Below are 10,166 nucleotides of genomic sequence, written 5' to 3'. Positions count from 1 at the left end.
GGAGGAGGAGGAGGAGGAGGAGAGACAGACAGACAGACAGACAGACAGACAGGCACAGATACAAGATTAAAAATCTAAGAAAGGAAATCAAGATGTAGGAGATGGCTCATTCTGGAAAGCTTTGCGCCCCGTCTCTACCCTCATCTTAGAGGTTAGAGGTGAGGGTGTTTTCTGGGGCTCCCCACAGCTGATAGGATCAGCATGCCCTTATCCAAAGCTGGGGCAGAGCTACAGCCTCCTCGGAGCCCGTACTCAATCTCAGTCTTGAATTCTACACTCCTCACAGAACTAGTAGAGGTGCTGGAGGGTGATGAGGCCACGCCAAGCACTGGGAGTGAATAAGATTCATCCCAAGAGTCATTCAGTTCCAGAGCTCAGCCAGGACGGTGCCAGCGCACACCAAGAACAAAATCTCACTGCTTTGGAGACAGTACCAGCTAGTTCTCTCAGTGCCGTGACAAGACACAGGACAGGAAGGAAGGGTTCTGTGGGTTCACAGTTTGAGAGAGCACATGGTCCATCGTGGGGATCATGACAGCAGGCATGAGAAGCAGGTCACACCTACAGTCAGGAAGCCGAGGGAAAGCTTCCAGTGCCCGGCTCATTTCCATGAACTAGTGACCCCTACCTTCAGAGTGTTGTCTTCCCTCCTGAGTTAAACCTCTCCGGAGAAGCCCTTATCGACATTTTCAGAGGTGGGACTCTAAATATCGTCGAGTGGACAATGGGGATTAACCGTCACAGTTAGACTCTATGCCCTCTGTGTGTAGGACGAATTTGATGCACCTCTGCCCAACAGTGTTCGTTGCCAGAGCAAAGAAGTGTACTTCCAGCCGATGCCACACATAACCCTGCCCACTCTCCGAGGCAGCTAAACAATGCCTGTCTCTGTGTACTGATCTGTAATAAGCTTCCAACCAAGAGGCCTTTCGTTGTGGAAATAGGAAAGCGGTTGGGTGCTTTAGGTAGTGATTTTATTGAGGAAGATGGAAGATCTTTATCACAGAGTGATGCTGAGACACAGTAATTAGCATTCCACCAGTCCTCCAGCGCTGGCCCAGTGTTCTGTCCTGTGGCTTTGGCTTTGATGTCACCAGAGTCCTTCTACCTTTCCCCAAGAGGAGGTGAGCACGCCTCAGTGAAATTGTACATGCTATGCCAGGGAGGTCAGGACACAGGACCAGTGGATTCGTGGACAACGGGATGGGTCCTCATTCTGTCAGATGGAATACAGAGAGATCTGGGCCACACACTGAACTCTGCCTTTTTAGGAGTCCTAGCAGGGAACCAATGGATGTTCAAGTTAGGGTGATTTCTAAAAGGCTTTTTCAAGGAACACAGGTAGGGCCTGAGCGGAACTGTCAGGGACTGGTCCTTGTAAGAGAACTCAGGTGGGAGCAGCATGGGGCGGGGGAGGTGGGGCACATGCCAAGGACACTGCTGAGAAGAGGTGAGGTGAATTTGCTTACAGTTCTTTGTATGCCAAGTGTGACCTTTGGTTTGTTTTTTTTTTTTTTTTTTTTTTTTTTTTTTTTAGGGCGCTCACCTGGGCAATGTGCAGGATATATAACCAGCAATTTAATCTCGAGTCAGAGAGGGAGATCTTTGTACCCTGCACACACACTCCATATAAGGAAGGCCGCTGTCCCTGCACACACACTCCATATAAGGAAGGCATTTTTAGTATGTGAATATCAGGAGAGTGTTTACCCTCCTACAGGGTCAGAATGTGCCCTTGGGGTTACCCTCCAGGTATCCCAGGTAAAGGCCTTCCAAGTGCTCCCCAGCTCCTCCTCCCAGTTGGGGCAGAAAGAGGAAATGGCCTAGGGTTGGGTGTTAGACTTTGGCTGAAGCCGTGTGTTAGGCCCTGCTGAACAACACCTGTAGAAGGCAGGCCTCACTAAGAACAAAGTCTGGTGCCATTCAGGGGGTTCTTCCCCCTTCATGGGATATGAGGGGATTCTTCTTTCCTTCCATTTCCCACAAAAAGGTCAAGGGTCAGGAGGAGGAATCAGTGTGGAATGTGACCCCTCTACAAAAATGCAAAATTACGTCAGTAATTCCTTAATGTTTTTATTTTATTCACTATAAACATATCTTAGCACACTGTAGCACCGAAGCTTTATGTAGCTAGATACATATGTGGGTTAGTTCCTTCTTTACCTGGGCTAGGAAACAGAGAATACTTAGCCAGCTTCCTGGTCCAGCACTGTCCCAGGAGATGTCAGCACTGAGGCTGCCATTTGAATTGTGGAGTATGTTCAACAAAATCCAGTGCCGGGCAATCTTTGCATCGAGCCTGTGGACTCATGGTGACCGAGTATTGAGTACTGAAGTGACAGGGATGAACCATGCTAGGTTACACGTCTAGAGCTCTCTTCATTCTCTGTGCACAGACCTTCTGAAAACTGCAGGAGACCAGGGTGAGCAGCCAGAGCATGCCATGGCTTTGCAGTTGCCAGCCTTAGCCACAGACGACCAGGTTCAAGGGCCACACGGCATCTCCAGAGGCTCAGAGCTCTTTCCTCACGTTAGTTTCTATGCCTTTAGCAACTGTGTTTTCAGAAACAATTGTATTTCTTAGGGAAGCTATAGTACAGAGATATCTATGAGCTACAGTTTCAGATGACAGAACCCCACACGACCAAGCCAACAAAGTACCCTGGCAGAGGGAGGCTTGGGCTCCGCTCTCCTCATATGACTATGGTACCATCTCCGCTTCCTCCCTGAAGCCCAGAGGTAGCAGGTTTTGAGAAGAAAACTAAAACACATGTAATTCTGGGAAGCTATGCTCTAGCGGGGGCTGGGGTTAGGGTTAGAGTAGGACTGAGGTTATGGTTAGGGTTAGAGGTTAGGGTTAAAGGTTAGGGTTAGAGTGGGATTGTGGTTATGTGTTGCATCCACCCTCGACCAGCAAGGAAGACGCAACGCTCTTCTCCAAGCAGTTTTTTCAGGACCTTTGAACAATCTTCTAACTGACGACCTGGGGGGAAGCGGCTCCCAGGCTTAAGTACTCTAGGACTAGCCAACCCCCGTCTGCCACGTGGCAACAGCAGATAGGTCCACACACACGGAGACAAGCCAGATCAACTGCCACAGCCATATAAGAAGTTGTTTACTCCTAAGAGTCCTCACCAGCAGGTGGCGGAAGGCGGAGACCAGTGCCATCTTAAAGGCGCAGCACTATGCGGCTCTCCACAGTTATGGTTAGGGTTAGGGTTAGTGTTAGAGGTTATGGTTATAGTGGGATTGTGGTTATGGTTAGGGTCTTAGAGGTTAGAGCTATGGTTGGGTTAGGGGTTAGGGTTAGGACTAGAGTTAGGAGTAGTCAGGGTTGGGTTAGGGTTAAGTGTTAGTGTAAGGTTGGAGTTAGGATTGGAGTAAAGGATTACTGTTTATGTTAAGGTTAGGACCTTGATTATGGTTTGAGTTTGATTCAGAGTGTAAAGTTAGGGTTAATTTTAAATATTCACATATACAGCCATATAAACATATATAAATAAGTACATGAATACACATGGACACCACATAAACATCCATATATAGACACACACATACACATAGACACACATAAACATACAAGTACATGCACAGCAATAGATATAAATATACACATACATCAATATACATCTGTAAACATATTAACATACACATGTACATGCCCACAAACTTACCCATGTACCTACATAAATATACATATGTACACAAATAAATATACATATACACACAGAGAACCATATATGAAACAAAATATACACATGTATACACATACATATACACGTATACACATATATTTATGTGTGTACACAAAAACATACACATGTATGAAAATAGATATATGCATGTACTTACATAACTACACACATGTACACACATATATATGTATAAAGATAAACATATACAAGTACACATTAATATACACATGTAAGATAATATTTACATGTATACATATGCACAGATAGATATATACATGTACATATATATGTTTATGCATGCATATTTAATTATACACACAAATATATATACAGATGTATAGAAACATAAATATACACATGTTCACATATATAAACATTTTCTCTCACAAACATATATATATATATACACATATATACATGTACAACACAAACCTGCACTTGTACACACATATAAATATGCACACATATACATGTGTGCAAACATAGATATGTATATACTTAGACACTACCATGTGTATATAGATAGATATATACATGTAGTCACATGTAAATATTTATGTGTACATGCTCACACACTTTAGCATACATGTAGTCACATATGTATACATATGTGCACACACATAATGATCTACATACGTAAATATAAACATGTATGTATACATAAATATGTGTTCACAAACATAGACACATTCCACACACAAACAGAAACATACACATGTCCACATACATGAATATAATATATACATGCCACACCATATGTCTCTAGGTGCTCTGAGGGTGCCAGAAGCCAGGACTGAATCACTCTGAACTGCCAGCATTGTAGCTGAAGCTCAGGAGGTCGTTCACTCAAAGACCCTGGGCAGCCATGTTTTTGAGAAGACTGGACCTGAAACCACATATATGTAAGATGGTTCATTTGTATTTCATTCTCTTTAGGCAATGTTTTAAGACGTTAATAAAAACTCATTTGGAATGTATTGTGTCTTTTGAAAGAGAACCTAATGGGGCATTTCTTTTTTTCTTTTTTCTTTTTACTTATTTATTTTATGTATGTGGGTACACTGTCACTGTACTCAGACATATCAGAAGAAGGCATCAGATCCCATCACAGATGGTTGTGAGCCATCATGTGGTTGCTGGGAATTGAACTCAGGACCCACATTTAATTAAGAGCAATCAGATGCTCATAATCACTGAGCCATCTCTCCAGCACCGTTACATTTCCTATTAAGGGTTAAAATCTGAATGTACTTCCATTTAATAGCCTGTATCTAATACCTTACTAAATTATGTCAAACCTCCAAGTCTACTTAGATAGCCTACATTTCCTAATACGATATTATTTTCACTTGCTTCCACAAATGACCAGAAACTTAAACTCTAAAAATACTTGTAAACCTTAAGGAGTTATTACAGATCTTTATATAAGCGAGAGGAAAGTATTTGAGAAGGTACGGTGGGGAAACATTTACTACTCGTTTATGCTTGTCTCTCGAAGAGCAAGCATGCTGTGTCAATCAGCCTGGGTTAGGTGCGTTATGGGTTCCAGACAGCAGAGACAATTGTGTGGCTGTAGGTCTGAGTGGTAGTGGGGCTTACCTGAAAGATCTAGAACTACTGAAAACCATAGTCACTGCCTCCCCACCGGGATGGATCTAAGAGTAGGACCAGGTGAGTGTCACTCCGTGTGACTTGGCTAGAAGGTTGTGTTCTGACATGCCATTCCTGCAGGGCAGTAAGAACCCTGTCCTAATTAGCACAGAGTAGAAGTGCATCTGTCTTCACGAATCGACTATCTCAGAAGGAGCCTGTCTTTATAGTGATTCATCTTCAGAGCACTATGCTGGGCAGTTATCTTCCGACACTGTATATTTTGAGCAGGTTCTGTCTGTCCTTGAGATTTCTTGGGCAGGATGGAGTGACGACTCAAAAGCAATGTTTTAAAGCATAGGCTGCAGGTTCAGGGCTTCCTCGAACAGGAGCTCTGTGTGTCACCAGCAGGTATTCCCAGAGCACCACCACATGGCCACGGTGGCTATCGGGCAGGACGTTACTACCTGTGAGTCTCTTTACAAAGCTTTTCTCTTTTTTCTTTTAAGACATAGGACTCACTGTTGTCAATGCAGTAATTCTGACGGATAAATACTCGAACTGTATTTCTCAAATTGGTGGCTATAATAAACGCCAGAGGCTTGTAAAAGGTACTCACATGTGAAACTGCTTCTAGTCCTTCTGCCTGTACTTGGCCCTTCAAGACCAAATCATATGTATCATAAATATGATATCTGAGGAAGTACTCTCAGAGACTCCTCCTCCCCAAATTGTATTTCCTTGATGTTTCTTTTTTTTAATTATTTATTATTTATTTAATGTATATGAGTACACTATAGCTGTCTTCAGACACACCAGAAGAGGGCATGGGATCCCATTCCAGATGGTTGTGATCCACCATGTGGTTGCTGGGAACTGAACTCAGGACCTCTGGGAAGGCAGCTAATGCTCTTGACTGCTGAGCCATCTCTCCAGCCCTTGATGTTTCTTTTTATGAACAGTAAAAACCATTCATTTCTGTTGATCACTGTAGTTCCACAGAGAAGAAGAGAGCTGTTATGTCATTTGAGATGTTTTTCATTGTTGAGATTATATCACAATCACAGTTCCACCTACTGCATTTGTGGACCAGCATTTGACTGCCCTTCCCCCTTCAGTAAGAATTCTGATACATATGGCTGCCATGGCTCACACCTGTCACTCCACCACTAGAGAGGCTGAGGCAGGGGGATTTTTGTGAGTTCAAGGCCAGCCTGAACTACAGAACGAACTCCTACCTCAAAAAGAAACCAAAATGACTTATTAAACATAGTCACATGGAGTCACATCGTGACACGCACCTGCAGGCTCAGATACCAGCTACTTGGTAGATAGCAGCATCAGACTTGTTTAAATCCAGGAGTCTGAGAAAGCTTGGCTAATATTGTGAGACCTCGTGCCTCAGACAATGACGACAACCAGCTGTATGGCGTAACTTGCTGTGAATGTACATAGCTTCTCTGTACACAGTAGGTAGACATACTATTTGCCCAGGTTGGAAATTGGCTTCTTAGAATATATTCTTTGAAATTGTTGGTCTCCAAAGTACCCTGAAATGTAATTGGATTAAGATTCTACGGTTAAAAGCATTGTCTGCTCTTCCTGACATCCTGAATTCAATTCCCAGCAACCACGAGGTGGCTCACATCATCTGTGATGGGGTCCGATGCCCTCTTCTGGCGTGCAGGTGTACGCACAGCTAGACTACTCACATTCAATCAATCAAAATAACTCTAAAGAACAAAAAGAGAATAGGAAGAGAAGTGAATAGATCAGAATTCAGAGGTGGCTAATGTCACTAACTGTTGGCTGAGGCAGGGGACTAATCAACTGTCAGTCTCCACTTCTTGTGTTGATTCGCAGCTGTGTCCTCAATAAACCGCTACAGAGGTGCTGGCTTGGGTATCTGCTTACACATACAAGATGCAAAAGGTTTTCTGTCCTTGCAGGAGAAGACATTGCATCCTTTTTAGTTTACAGGAAAACTATCCATCTTTTTAGTCTTTTTTTTTTTTCAGGAAGATTATGTTGTTCAAAAAGGAGCAAGTTGGGCAGTGGTGGCACACGCCTTTAATCCCAGCACTTGGGAGGCAGAGGCAAGCAGATTTCCGAGTTCGAGAGTTCGAGGCCAGCCTGGTCTACAGAGTGAGTTCCAGGACAGCCATGGCTACACAGAGAAACCCTGTCTCGAAAAACCAAACCAAAACAAACAAACAAACAAACAAACAAGCAAAAAAAGGAGAAAGTATATTCTGTAAGCATGTCTTGTCTGGGAAGGTGGATCTGTAGTTTCTAAGTCACGGCAGTGCGTGCTATTTTTAAAGCTTCTTATAATTCGGTGCAGATTTCTCTTTCAGTCAGAATGTGGTGGCTTACACTTGGAATCCCAGCGCTTGGAAAGATGAGGCAGACAGGAAGATCCAGATGTCTAATTGAACTTGGGCTCTACAGCAAGACCCCTGTTTAAAATAAAATTAGAAGGTAAGTAAGTATTTCTGATTCCTTAGTCCAAGCCTTTCCCCAGGCTGCATTAGTAATGGTCACCATGCAAGTATCTCCCTGGGTAACAGGTTAGTCCTGTGTGTGTGTGTCTGTGTCTGTGTCTATGTCTGTGTGTCTATGGGTGTGAATGTGTGTATGTGTGAGAAATGTTTGTGTTTGTACATGTGTGTGAATGTGTTATGTGTGTGTGAACTGTGTGAACATGTGTGTGTGTGTGTGAATGTGTACCTAAATACAATCTTCTCAGTCTATACACTGTTACTTGTGTGTGTATCTATGCTTCCAAGGCAGACCATTGGGTACTGGATAACCAAGCATTGGATACTGGGTAACCAAGCATTGGGTACTGGGTAATCAAGCATTGGGTACTGGATAATCAATGATCCTCTTCCTTGGGGAAGACTGTTTCTCCCACTCTCAGCAATCCTTAGTCGCTGTAGTTCTGTGTGTATGGTTGAGGCTTTGAGCTTCCCCCCACCCAATTAGCAAGTCTACTGGTCTCATCTTTGTCCGGCTCATGTTTAGGTGGTCATGCTGGTGAAACTTTTTAGTGGTAGCCTCCGACACTCCTAAGAGACACAATCTCACAGGAGACTCCATTTCTTTGGCGCCTACGCTGTTCCCACTCCCTCTTCTGCAGAGATCCCTGAGCCTTAGGTGTGGGGGTTGTGTTGTAGATGCATCATCGTGGGGACTGGGCTCCGCAACTCTGCATTTTGATTGGTTGTGGTTTTCTGTAATGGTCTCCGTCTGTTTCCTTGGTGAGGGAGCTTCCTTGATGAGGGCTGACACTGTACTTTTCTGTGGGTATGAGGACAAATATTTCGAGTGTCGTTAAGTATCATGCTGGTTTAATAAAGTGGCGGTTGTTGCTTTTCTTCCAAGAGCCATGACTTCACTGAGCATTTGGCTGGGTTTCTGGTACTGAGCATGACTTCCCTCTTGCTGAGTGGGTCTTAGGTCCCATTATTAAGCTGTTGGTTACTGCCAAGGTATACACCCACTACTGCTCTGTGAGGGTTATTGTGCGATGCTGGCCATCGTTGTGGTTCATAGCCATCATAGCTAGGTAGAACTATCTGTTCTTTTCCTCCTTTGGATGCTTGCATAGCATCTCCTGGGATCATGACAGCTGATCCTCATGGAAGAGGCTTTCAGCTAAGTTCCAGCTCAGGAGCCTCTGGGCCCTGTGTCTAAAGTATATGGTGTTTTCAACAATAGGAACTTACATGCCGGGTGGTGGTGGCACACGCCTCTAATCCCAGCACTTGGGAGGCAGAGGCAGGCGGATTTCTGAGTTCGGGGCCAGCCTGGTTTACCGAGTGAGTTCCAGGACAGCCAGGGCTACACAGAGAAACCCTGTCTCAAAACAACAACAACAACAACAACAACAACAACAAAAAAGAACTTACTGTTCACCTATGAAGGTCTGCCAAGGGCACCAGCAAGAGCCTATAATATTTTGATAGTCTCTCGGACAACCTTGGCCAGCAACTTTAAAAGGGGCTAAAAAGGGGCGTTTTCACGCCTGGTGTTGGGGTTTTTGTTAGATGGTCGATGGCTCGTAGAGAAGCACTGTTAGCCCAGGTGGGAAATTTCCATCTCTACTGTTTATGTCTGTGTATACACCAACTTATATGTATAGTAGATATGTGTTGTTACTAGAGTCTAGCCACGCTGGGGGAAGGGAGGCAGTGAAGGTTGCCTCTACAGCTGGGTTATTCACATACATAAATACATATATACACAGATACATCACACACACACACACACACACACACACACACACGTCCTACCTACAGCTAGAAGCTGACTTATGTTTTTGAGGCAACGGGGAGATAACCCGATTATAGACTGTAAGACTTTGCCCATTGAAAGACAGAGATTTTGTCAGCTTCTACTGACTGTTTTGAACTGGGGGGGTGGGAGGGTGGGGTATATCAGGGGGGTGGGGGTGTTTACAATCTGTGTCCAAAGTTAGGTCAGCTCCCTATACTCAGTAAGCCAGTAAAAATAGCCAATTTAGTCATGGAGAGACGAAAACGGAAAACGGAGAATTATTCAACATAGTCACATTACTAACTTGGAGCACTGGTTTTGACTCCAAATTCCATGCATACCACCACCACATGTCTTCGTGGTGGCACGTTGTTTTGATCCTTTATCCTAGTTCCTAGTAGACTGACTTTTTGTTGTTGTTGTTGTTTTTGGAGACAGGGTTTCTCTGTGTAGCCCTGGCTGTCCTGGAACTCACTCTGTAGACCAGGCTGGCCTCGAACTCAGAAATCCGTCTGCCTCTGCCTCCCAAGTGCTGGGATTAAAGGCGTGCGCCGCCACTGCCCCTCGAAGATTGACTTTAAAGACGATCATTAAATCAAA

This window comes from Grammomys surdaster, unplaced genomic scaffold (assembly GCF_004785775.1).
Source record: "Grammomys surdaster isolate TR1022 unplaced genomic scaffold, NIH_TR_1.0 167, whole genome shotgun sequence".
In the NCBI taxonomy this organism is placed as follows: Eukaryota; Metazoa; Chordata; class Mammalia; order Rodentia; family Muridae; genus Grammomys; species Grammomys surdaster.
The sequence above is the reverse complement of the archived record's forward strand: the minus strand, read 5'-3'. Positions refer to the sequence as shown.